Raw genomic sequence first — 13167 nt, forward strand, 5'->3', positions numbered from 1 at the left:
GCTGCTCTGGCTGCTCCATGCTGACTGGCTGCTCCATGCTGACTGGCGGCCCTGGCTGCTCCATGCTGACTGGCAGCCCTGGCTGCTCCATGCTGACTGGCGGCCCTGGCTGCTCCATGCTGACTGGCGGCCCTGGCTGCTCCATGCTGACTGGCGGCCCTGGCTGCTCCATACTGACTGGCGGCCCTGGCTGCTCCATGCTAACTGGCAGCTCTGGCGGCTCCTTGCAGACTGGCAGCTCTGGCGGCTCCTTGCAGACTGGCAGCTTTGGCGGCATCCTGCAGAAAGGCAGCTCTGGCGGCTCCTTGCAGACTGGCAGCTCCTTGCAGACTGGCAGCTCCTTGCAGACTGGCAGCTCCTTGCAGACTGGCAGCTCCTTGCAGACTGGCAGCTCCTTGCAGACTGGCAGCTCTATGCAGACTGGCAGTTCTGAACAGGCGGGAGACTCCGGCAGCGCTGTAGAGAAGGAAGGCTCTAACAGCGCTAAACAGGCGGGAGACTCCGACAGCGCTGGAGAGGAGGAAGGCTCTGGCAGCGCTGGACAGGCGAGGCGCACTGTAGGCCTGATGCGTGGTGCTGGCACTGGTGGTACTGGGCCGAGGACACGCACAGGAAGCCTGGTGCGGGGAGCTGCTACCGGAGGGCTGGGGTGTGGAGGTGGTACTGGGTAGACCGGACCGTGCAGGCGCACTGGAGCTCTTGAGCACCGAGCCTGCCCAACCTTACCTGGTTGAATGCTCACGGTCGCCCTGCCAGTGCGGCGTGGTGGAATAGCCCGCACTGGGCTATGCAGGCAAACCGGAGACACCGAGCGCAAGGCTGGTGCCATGTAAGCCGGCCCAAGGAGACGCACTGGGGACCAGCTGCGTAGAGCCGGCTTCATGGCATTAGGCTCGACGCTCAATCTAGCCCGGCCGACACGCGGAGCTGGAATATACCGCACCGGGCTATGCACCCGCACTGGAGACACCGTGCGCACCACTGCATAACACGGTGCCTGTCCGGTCTCTCTAGCCCCCCGGTAAGCACAGGGAGTCTGCCCAGGTCTCCTACCTGACGTAGCCATACTCCCTGTTAGCCCCCCCCCCCCAAGAAATTTTTGGGGCTGCCTCTCAGGCTTCCATCCGCTACGTCGTGCTGCCTCCTCATATCTGCGCCTCTCAGCTTTCGCCGCCTCCAGTTCTTCTTTGGGGCGGCGATATTCTCCTGGCTGAGCCCAGGGTCCTCTTCCTTCTAATTCGTCCTCCCATGTCCATACCTCCTCTTTGGGCTGCTCCTGTTGCCTCCTCTCCTGCTGCACCTTTGGGCGGCTACACTCCCCTGGTTTAGCCCAGGGTCCTCTCCCGTCAAGGATTTCCTCCCATGTCCAGAAATCCTTATTGCGCATCTCCTCGCGCCGCTCCTGCCTGTTGACACGCTGCTTGGTCCTTTTGTGGTGGGTGATTCTGTAACGGTCTTCTTGATGAGAAGGAGAGTCGGACCAAAATGCGGCGTGTAGATTGCGATCCATGTTTATTGTGACTATAGCAACACGAATCTAAATACAAACAGTGCAAAATAATAAACGTAATGAAAACCGAAACAGCCTAAACTGGTGCAAACTAACACTAAGGACAATCACCCACAAACACACAGTGAAACCCAGGCTACCTAAATATGGTTCCCAATCAGAGACAATGACTAACACCTGCCTCTGATTGAGAACCATATCAGGCCAGACATAGAAATAGACAAACAAGACATCCAACATAGAATGCCCACCCAGTTCATGTCCTGACCAACACTAAAACAAGGAAAACACACACGAACGATGGTCAGAACGTGACACACTCGCTCTCTGTGTATTAATTAACCTCTATTTTGTTTGAGCATCTCCATAGCACTTTGTCATCACCTGTGAGTATTGTTTTGGTTATGGTGTTTCTTTGTTTGCTAGTGGGAAAAGGGGAAACCAAGATAAGTCGCCCATGGGCATACACTACCCGTAGGTGAACTTTGTTAAATACACTAGTTAGAACTGGGCGGACCACCCACTGTATTTTTGGTTAGTTAGTTAGCTGTTGTTAAAGTAGGCTAGTCTAGCTTAGGGGTGTTTTGAATACTTATTGTTTCTTTCCTTGGGTCCAGCTCAGCCCCTTTTCCTGCTCCCCCCCATTACCGTGTGTTTATAAATAAACCCTGAGTTTGACGGTATTATTTCGGTTGTCGTGGTTATTTCGTTCACACTTTGTCACAACTATAATTTGCATGAGATATGTTACGGGTCTCATTACCATCCCCCCTAGACTGTCGGGCCAAAAGGGATTCGTAACAGTTGTTATGTGGAATTGGAGACAAGTGGGAGTGGAGTTGCTGTGTAAGAGATAGAATGATGGTCAAAGATTATTTTATTTTTAAATAAAACATAATAAAAGTACATTTGAATGACACTAAGTGGCAGTGTTTTTACAACTAATGCCGGTTTGCCTGAGGCTGATGCCGTGCAGGTGTTTGTGCACATGCATGTACACACACTCTCATTCAAATAAACACATACAAGAACACACACATACATGTAATAGTGCCAGACATGCACACAAACATACAGTTGGCATTGCTGTTAGGATTTTAGTTGTCCTTGATGTCCTTTGTTATAAATGTATTATTACTTTTCAAAAAAAAGTTTGCTGTTTTCTTCTGTCTTTTCCTTTGATCTCTTTAGCTCATTCTCATAAATTTTCCCTTTATTTAACTAGGCAAGTCAGTTAAGAACAAATTCTTATTTTCAATGACAGCCTAGGAACAGTGGGTTAACTGCCTGTTCAGGGGCAGAACAACAGATTTGTACCTTGTCAGCACGGGGATTTGAACTTGCAACCTTCCGGTTACTAGTCCAACGGGGGGGGGGGGGGGGGGGTCTTGGGGGGATCGGGTTCACGTTTTTTGGCCTGGTGGTAGATCGGTCAACATTGACCCTGGATGCTTCTGTGTGTTGCTCTGAATGGGAATCTGTTGGATGACTGGTATGATGTAGTTGTTGAGTGGCTTCACCACAAGTATATTGTATATTTCGAATATTCCATTTAAAAAAATTCCACATACAGTAATATGAAGAGCAAACAATCTTTCTTAAATTATACAGTGTTAAAATATTTTATTTCCATACACAGTATTGTGATTTAAGGGTCTTCTCATATATTATGAAGAGATGACAACGGCATTACAGAACAATTGCTACACGTGTTGTCTGTCATTGTGCATGTGTAAGGAGACGATGCCTTGGATTTAGCTCAGAAAGCTAAGACAGCCATGAGTCGCACAGACAAACAGGGCTTAATACCCTGTCGGTGACACGTTTTTCTCCACAGACAACCACCAGTGTCAGAGGAGCAAGACAGTTATATTTTGTGGACCACCAGGTTTTGAAACCCAGTCAGTCACATGTTTTTCTCCACAGACAACCACCAGTGACATGCTCACCTTGATGATGTCGAGGTGGAGCAGGTTCTTCCAGCGAGAGTCGGGCAGCAGAGAGAGAGTGACCGGCTGCTGGTCCAGTTGCTCTGGAGACTCAGTCTATCACATCAGAGTTGAGATCATCATCTTCCTCTCCATCTGTAGAAAAACAAAATGCAACCTAAAAATACAACCTGATACCATCAAATGCCATGAAATATAGTTGAAGTTCTTGAGAGGTAATTTCAAAAATTGTGTTTGAATGTACTTTGGCACACTGATTATGGCACAGTATTGTTTTCCTCCATAAATATTGTGGTGGAACATTCTATTCAAGTGAGAGACTTGGTCATTTCTTCAAATGATCATCTTTATTCAATATCGATTCAACGGTCTTGACTGTTGGGCCGAGAGCCTATCCTTTTACAGACCATGCTGTTCCTTATATACCTGATACCAAGATTGCTCAGTCATATCTGGTTCAACCCCCGCCCCATATAGATTGGGGGCACCATAAGCCACTTTGGGTTCATCCTCTGGTCATCTGCCTCTGCTGTTGTCTCCCAGATGACAGGATAATTAGGAATACTGAGGCCTTTGTTCTGTTCCTCCATGCTATCTCGGTGACACCCACCACATCTGATCTATGGAATGCCAGCTGAAGGTTTTTTTTATCACCAAGCCATCGCTTAATCAGTTGCCAGCCCGAGCTCCATAAAGACTCCTCTCAGTTAACTCAGAAAAAAGAGAGAGTCCTAAGAACCTTACTCTATTAAATAAAACAACCATTTGGTGCATTATTATAACATCTTGTAATACTGCTACCACAATATCTAGTCAACAGGACCGTTACAAGTACCTATAAAATCAAGGACACACTTCCTCCATATTGAATATCTTCCATGATCAATGCTTGAATAATTGGCTGAAACCACTGTTACATGTGCCAGTCCAGATGGTGTGGGGGCTTTCTGGCCCCTGTGCTGGGTACAGAGTAAGTGCTGCATGGGCTCACAGTGGCTGTTCAGTAGCTACCTTGGTTGGGACAGGTTCCTGGCAGCATGATCACAGTGGGCTCGTAGTCTGAAGGCAGAGGGCACAGTGATACCATACTGCACAGCGTGTTGTTGGACCTGGAAACACACAACATGGAATAGTCACTCATCATGGAATAATCAAGAATACTAGTAAATATTACTAACCTACTTGATTTTAATAACACTGAATTGTACTACTGAATACAACCAATAACTTCTCATACTGCGACAGCATGTACTCCAACACATATCTTTTGAGATATCAAATTTACAATATTAACACTAATTTGAGTCACATTTGTTCAAAAGACTTGATGTTTCCTTTATCAGCTAATTCTTGTTTGCAGCTAAAATAAGTTTAGATCTGATTAGATGAGTACCTATACGAGTGTGAACATTAAATCTGCCGGTTCCCTAATAATGACCCGATAATGATTTTGACTCCCACACCCCATCTTTCCTTGATGTGGTGGTGACTTACCATAAGTATATCCCCAAGCTGTCAACATGGGAGGAGGCCAGAAAGTCCCCAGTTGGTGACATGGTGAGACTGACTGCAGCAGAATCGACCAAGAAGCAGTCCACCAGGCTAAGAAAAAAAAGAAGAGAAATAAAGTCAAATCAAATCAAAATCAAATCAAATGTATTTATATAGCCCTTCGTACATCAGCTGATATCTCAAAGTGCTGTACAGAAACCCAGCCTAAAACCCCAAACAGCAAGCAATGCAGGTGTAGAAGCACGGTGGCTAGGAAAAAATCCCTAGAAAGGCCAAAACCTAGGAAGAAACCTAGAGAGGAACCAGGCTATGTGGGGTGGCCAGTCCTCTTCTGGCTGTGCCAGGTGGAGATTATAACAGAACATGGCCAAGATGTTCAAATGTTCATAAATGACCAGCATGGTCCAATAATAATAAGGCAGAACAGTTGAAACTGGAGCAGCAGCACGGCCAGGTGGACTGGGGACAGCAAGGAGTCATCATGTCAGGTAGTCCTGGGGCATGGTCCAAGGGCTCAGGTCCTCCAAGAGAGAGAAAGAAAGAGAGAAAGAGAGAATTAGAGAGAGCACACTTAAATTCACAGAGGACACCGAATAGGACAGGAGAAGTACTCCAGATATAACAAACTGACCCTAGCCCCCCGACACATAAACTACTGCAGCATAAATACTGGAGGCTGAGACAGGAGGGGTCAGGAGACACTGTGGCCCCATCCGAAGACACCCCCGGACAGGGCCAAGCAGGAAGGATATAACCCCACCCACTTTGCCAAAGCACAGCACCCACACCACTAGAGGGATATCTTCAACTACCAACTTACCATCCTGAGACAAGGCCGAGTATAGCCCAGAAAGATCTCCGCCACGGCACAACCCAAGGGGGGGGGGGGGGGGGCAACCCAGATAGGATGATCACATCAGTGACTCAACCCACTCAGGTGATGCACCCCTCCCAGGGACGGTATGAGAGAGCCCCAGTAAGCCAGTGACTGTAATAAGGTTGTAATAGGGTTAGAGGCAGAGAACCCCAGTGGAAAGAGGGGAACCGGCCAGGCAGAGGCAGCAAGGGCGGTTCGTTGCTCCAGAGCCTTTCCGTTCACCTTCCCACTCCTGGGCCAGACTACACTCAATCATATGACCCACTGAAGAGATGAGTCTTCCATAAAGACTTAAAGGTTGAGACCGAGTTTGCGTCTCTGACATGGGGAGGCAGACCGTTCCATAAAAATGGAGCTCTATAGGAGAAAGCCCTGCCTCCAGCTGTTTGCTTAGAAATTCTAGGGACAATTCAATGACTTAAGGCTGAGAGGGAGTTTCCACTGGAAAGCACTTGAAAGCGATTACATTAATTGATACACTCAATTTATGATAAAGTGAAACAAAGATGGCCTGAGAAATCTCATCCATCTCAGTTTGTGGGGAGAGGAAATGAGAAGGCAGGGCTGGTGATATCACTTTACATCAGTAAAGTGTAAGGGCCCGGTCCAGAAACAAACCCTAACCCTCTATCCTCAACCCTCTATCCTCAACCCTCTATCCTCAACCCCCTACCCCCAGTTAGGGACATGCTAAACTACTCCAGAAGTGACAGGAATGGTCTTACCAGCCGGAGGGGAGGTCCCATGTCCTGATGGTACAGTCCATGGCTGCCGCTATCAACCAGCGCCCGTCTGGGCTGAAAGCCTGAGGAGTATCATCAGACAAGAAGAACAAATATTTGAGGGAAAGAGTGAGATCAAATCGAGAGAGATGTGCTAAACAGAGAAAGGGAGAGGGAAAGAGATAGAGATACAGTGGGGCAAAAAAGTATTTAGTCAGCCACCAATTGTGCAAGTTCTCCCACTTAAAAAGATGAGAGAGGCCTGTAATTTTCATCATAGGTACACTTCAACTATGACAGACAAAATGAGAAAAAAAATCCAGAAAATCACATTGTAGGATTTTTTATGAATTTATTTGCAAATTGTGGTGGAAAATAAGTATTTGGTCAATAACAAAAGTTTATCTCAATACTTTGTTATATACCCTTTGTTGGCAAGGACAGAGGTCAAATGTTTTCTGTAAGTCTTCACAAGGTTTTCACACACTGTTGCTGGTATTTTGGCCCATTCCTCCATGCAGATCTCCTCTAGAACAGTGATGTTTTGGGGCTGTTGCTGGGCAACACGGACTTTCAACTCCCTCCAAAGATTTTCTATGGGGTTCAGATCTGGAGACTGGCTAGGCCACTCCAGGACCTTGAAATGCTTCTTACGAAGCCATACTGATAACAAGTTCAAACAGATGCCATTAATAGAGGTAACGAGTAGAGGACAGAGGAGCCTCTTAAAGAAGAAGTTACAGGTCTGTGAGAGCCAGAAATCTTGCTTGTTTGTAGGTGACCAAATACTTATTTTCCACCATAATTTGCAAATAAATTCATAAAAAATCCTACAATGTGATTTTCTGGATTTTTTTTTCTCCATTTTGTCTGTCATAGTTGAAGTGCACCTATGATGAAAATGACAGGCCTCTCTCATCTTTTTAAGTGGGAGAACTTGCACAATTGGTGGCTGACTAAATACTTTTTTGCCCCACTGTATATACACGGGACACGACAAGACGAGGACAAAGGACGTCTGACTGCTATGCCATCTTGGGGGCATGATAGAAAAGAAGCCTGGAATAGGAAGAGTGAAAGAGACTGGGTTGTGTGTCAGAAGTTAATGTGGGAAGACAGATAGATTTGGAATGTGTTGGGTAGAAGGGAGTAGAAGGGAGTAGAGCAACGGTTGAGATAGGGGAGACAGATGGACATCTGTGGACTAGGGGAAGGTGGGGTTGAGGTCAGGAGGTGAGGTCAGATCCCCTTAAGGGAGTAAACAGGGTTTAGTATCTGGTTACCTTCTTTCTGTTGAACCATAAGATGTAAGGATCGGAGTGAGAAGGAGGAGTGTTCTAAAGTGGGATGTATATAACTGTGATGGTGAGAAATGTTTTGCTGTCTGAATACAGCTGTACAGAACCTTTGGGAAGAATTAAACTTTGTTAAAGCTTCTCTAGTGTCCGTGAGTTATTTACTCTGAAAAATAAAAACCTAACAGTAGAATCAATGTAATTCACTATCATCAAGACCAGATCTAGGATAAAGCCAGTGTGTGAGCTCAGCAAGCATATATATATCTACTATATTGATTTTATATACAGTACCAGTCAAAAGTACAAGGGTTTTTCTTTATTTTTTACTATGTTCTACAATGTAGACATCAAAACTGCGAAATAACACATGGAATCATGTAGTAACCAAAAAAAGTGTTAAACAAATCAAAATATGTTATATTATAGATCCTTCAAAGTAGCCCCCCTTTGCCTTGATGACAGCTTTGCACACTTGGCATTCTCTCAACCAGCTTCACCTGGAATGCTTTTCCAACAGCCTTGGAGTTCCCACATATGCTGAGCACATGTCGGCTGCTTTTCCTTCACTCTGCGGTCCAATTCATCCCAAACCATCTCAATTGGGTTGAGGTCGGGTGATTGTGGAGGCCAGGTCCATCACTCTCATTATTGGTCAAATAGCCTTTACACAGCCTGGAGATGTGTTGCGTCATTATCCTGTTGAAAAACAATTGATAGTTCCACTAAGTGCAAACCAGATGGGATGGAATATCGCTGCAGAATGCTGTGGTAGCAATGCTGGTTAAGTGTGCCTTGAATTCTAAAGAAATCACAGACAGTGTCACCAGCAAAGCACCCCCATACCATCACACTTCCTCCTCCATGCTTCACGGTGGGAACCAAGCATGCAGGGATCATCCGTTTAGCTACTCTGCGTCTCACAAAGACATGGCGGTTGGAACCAAAAATCTCAAATTTGGACTCATCAGACCAAAGGACAGATTTCCACCGGTCTAATGTCCATTGCTCGTGTTCCTTGGCCCAAGCAAGTCTCTTCTTATTATTGGGTGTCCTTTAGTAGTGGTTTCTTTGCAGCAATTCGACCATGAAGGCCTGATTTACGCAGTCTCCTCTGAACAGTTGATGTTGAGATGTGAGATGACTTGAACTCTGAAGCATTTATTTGGGCTGCAATTTCTGAGGCTGGTAACTCTAATGAACTTATCCTCTGCAGCAGAGGTAACTTCCTTTCCTGTGACGGTCCTCATGAGAGCCAGTTTCATCATAGCGCTTCATGGTTTTTGCGACTTACTACATGATTCCATGTGTTATTTCATAGTTTTGATGTGTTCACTATTCTACAATGTTGAAAATAGAAAAAAGAAAGAAAAACCCTGGAATGAGTAGGTATGTGCAAACTTTTGACTGGTACTGTATATTTCAGACAGAGAAGGTCATGACAAGGATATAATTTTCAGTAAAATAAAGTATTCAATATAATACTCTATTTATACACGCAAAGGTATGTGGACACCCCCTCAAATTAGTGGATTTGGCTATTTCAAATGTAGAACTAAGAACAGATATAGCCCTTGGTTCTCTCCAGACTTGACTGCCCTTGACCAGCACAAAAACACCCTGTGGCGTACTGCACTAGCATCGAATAGTCCCCACGATATGCAACTTTTCAGGGAAGTCAGGAACCAATACACACTGTCAGTTAGGAAAGCAAAGGCTAGCATTTTCAAACAGAAATTTGCATCCTGCCGCACTAATTCCAAAATGGTTTGGGACACTTCAAAGGGGGAGTATGGTGGAAAATTGCAAGATTGTGTTATAATACCTGTATTGCATCAAATGGTTGTTTTATTCAACAGAATATAGTATTCTGTTAACTATTGTGTGGGTGTTCTACTGAGGATGGGCCTCTGGGAGATAACACTGACAGAAGATTTACGATGTCTTTTGGGTGATAAAACCTAAAGAGCATTCCAGAGCATGAGTTAATGTTTCTGTTCTATACCGGGCCAGACACTGGTCTCTACAAAATGGAAACGGTTGACACAGCAGATGCTGTGTGCTATGTACTATAGGTATCTTTCATACGAATCTTAACCTTGTGACCCATTCTATATATCTGTTGAGCGTGAATCGTCGACCAGCCATCATTATCGTAGAGCACTCAATCGATGTGTGTGTTGTATTGATCTGCTCCCTTATTAATAAGTGATGAAAGATTTAGTTGAAGTATAACTCTGACTTCTGTGATAAATTTGTCTCTCCTCATTTGATAGTAAAGAAATTAACCACTACAGGAGACACTCTAGACTCAAGCTGTTACAGACCTATATCAATCCTGCCCTGCCTTTCTAAAGTCTTCGAAAGCCAAGAGAACAAACAGATCACCGAACATTTAGAATCCCACCGTACCTTCTCCGCTATACAATCTGGTTTCTGAGCTGGTCACGGGTGCACCTCAGCCATGCTCAAGATCATAAACAATATCATAACTGCCATTGATAAAAGACAGTACTGTCCAGCTGTCTTCATCGACCTGGCCAAGGCTGTCAATCACCGTATTCTTATCGGCAGACTCAACTGCTTTGGTTTTTCTAATGACTGCCTCGCCTGGTTCACTAACCACCTCTCAGATAGAGTTTAGTGTGTCAAATCGGAGGGCCTGATGTCCGGACCCCTGGCATTCTCTATGGGTGTGCCACAGGGTTAAATTCTCAGTCTGACTCTCTTCTCTGTATACATCAATGCTGTCGCTCTTGCTGCGGGTGATTCTTTGATCCACCTCTACGCATTCTGTATACATCATGCTGCCAAACATACCCTTGTAAAACTGACTATCCTACGGATCCTTGGCTTGGGTGATGTCATTTACCAAATAGCCTCCAACACTCTACTCAGCAAATTGGATGCAGCCTATCACAGTGCCATCCGTTTTGTCACCAAAGCCCCATATACTACCCACCACTGCGACCTGTATGCTCTCGTTGGCTGGTCCTCGCTACATATTCGTCGTCAAACCCACTGGCTCCAGGTCATCTATAAGTCTTTGCTAACTAAAGCTCTGCCTTATCACAGCTCACTGGTCACCATAGCAACACCCACCCATAGCACACCCTCCAGCAGGTATATTTCACTGGTCATTCCCCAAAGCCAAAACCTCCTTTGGCCACCTTTCATTCCAGTTCTCTGCTGCCAATGACTGGAACGAATTGCGAAAATCACTGAAGTAGGAGACTTATTATCACATGGAATAACGCTGGAGAGACGAAGCAGGTACGGGGAATAAAACAATTAATAAATGACGAACATGGAACAAGACAGGAACAGCGTCAGCAAACAGGTAACACAAACAAAAGGCAATCAATGCAGAAACAGGGAACAGAGCTGGGGAACTGACAAATATAGGGGAGGTAATAACTGGTGATGAGTGAGTCCAGGTGAGTCCAATATCGCTGATGCGCGTGACGAGTGAAGGCAGGTGTGCGTAATGGATGATAGGAGTGCGTGATGCAGGGGGGAGCAGACGTGACACTTATATCTCCCTCACTAACTTTAAGCGTCAGCTGTCAAAGAGGTGACCAAAAACCCGATGGTCACTCTGACAGAGCTCCAGAGTTCCTCCGTGGAGATGGGAAAACCTTCCAGAAGGACAACCATCCCTGCAGCACTCCACCAATCAGGCCATTATGGTAGAGGCCAGACAGAAGCCACTCCTCAGTAAAAGGCACATGACAGTCCACTTGGGAGTTTGCCAAAAAGCCTCTAAAGGACTCTCAGACCATGAGAAACAAGACTCTCTGGTCTAATGAAACAAAGATTAAACTCTTTGGCCTGAGTGCTAAGTGTCACGTCTGGAGGAAACCAGGCACCGCCCATCACCTGGCCAATACCATCCCTATGGTTAAGCATGGCAGCAACATGCTGTGGTGATGTTTTTCAGTGGCAGGGACTGGGAGACTATTCAGGATTGAGGGAAAGATGACCGGAGCAAAGTACAAAGAGATCCTCGATGAAAACCTGCTCCAGAGTGCTCAGGACCCCAGACTGGGGCAAAGGTTCACCTTCCAACTGGACAATGACCCTAAGCATACAGCCAAGACAATGCAGGAGTGGCTTCAGGACAAGTCTCTGAATGTCCTTGAGTGGCCCAGACTTGAACCCAATCGAACATCTCTGGAGAGACCTGAAAATAGCTATGAAGTGACGGTCCCCATCCAACCTGACAGAGATTGAGAGGATTTGCAGAGAAGAATGCATGAAACTCCCCAAATACAGGTGTGCCAAGCTTGTAGAGTCATACCCAAGAAGACTCAAGGCTGTGATCGCTGCCAAAGTACTGAGTAAAGGGTCTGAATACTTATATTTCAGATCATTATTTTTTATACATTTGCAAACATTTAAAAAAAATCTGTTTGTGCTTTGTCATTATGGGGTTATTGTGTGTAGATTGATTTGTAGATTGATTTGTATTTATTTATTGTTATTTAACATTAATTTAACTAGGCAAGTCAAAGAGAGATTGATGAGGGAAATAAACATTTTAATCAATTTTAGAATAAGGCTGTAACATAAAAAAATGTGGAAAAAGTAAAGGGGTCTGAATACTTTACGAATGCACTGTATGGCTCTGAGGTACAGTGCATTCAAAAAGTATTCAAACCTTTTGACTTTTTCCACATTTTGTTGTGTTACAGCCTGAATTTAAAATGGATTCAATTGAGATTTCGTGTCACTGGCCTACACACAATACCCAATAATGTCAAAGTGGAACAATGTTTTTAGAAATGTTTACAAATGAATTAAAAATGAAAAGCTATAATGTCCTGAGTCAATACGTATTCAACCCCTTTGCTACGGCAAGCCTAAAGTTACGGAGTAAAAATGTGATTAGCAAGTCACATAATAAGTTGCATGGACAATAATTGTTTAACATTATTTTTGAATGACTACCTCATGTCTGTACCATGCACATACAAATGATCTGTAAGGTTCCTCAGTCAAGCAGTGAATTTCAAACACAGATTCAGCCACAAAGACCAGGGAGGTTTTCCAATGCCTCACAAAGAAGGGCACCTATTGGTATATAAAATATTTTTTATAAAAAAGCAGACATTGAATATCCCTTTGAGCATGGTGAAGTTATTAATTACACCTTGGATGGTGTATCAAAACACCCAGTCACTACAAAGATGCAGGCTTCTTTTACTAACTCAGTTGCCTGAGAGGAAGGAAACCACTCAGGAATTTCACCATGAGGCCAATGTTGACTAAAACAGTTACAGAGTTTAATGGCTGTGATAAT

At 45.0% G+C, this 13167-nt stretch overlaps 1 protein-coding gene across 1 annotated transcript in view; it reads left to right on the plus strand.

The window, feature by feature from the left end:
- Nucleotides 1–13167, plus strand: part of LOC139422782 (E3 ubiquitin-protein ligase Praja-2-like) — a 158015-nt gene that overhangs the window by 42838 nt on the left and 102010 nt on the right. The gene's annotated exons all lie outside the window — the stretch shown is intronic.

Source organism: Oncorhynchus clarkii, chromosome 12 (assembly GCF_045791955.1).
Source record: "Oncorhynchus clarkii lewisi isolate Uvic-CL-2024 chromosome 12, UVic_Ocla_1.0, whole genome shotgun sequence".
Taxonomy (NCBI): domain Eukaryota; kingdom Metazoa; phylum Chordata; class Actinopteri; order Salmoniformes; family Salmonidae; genus Oncorhynchus; species Oncorhynchus clarkii.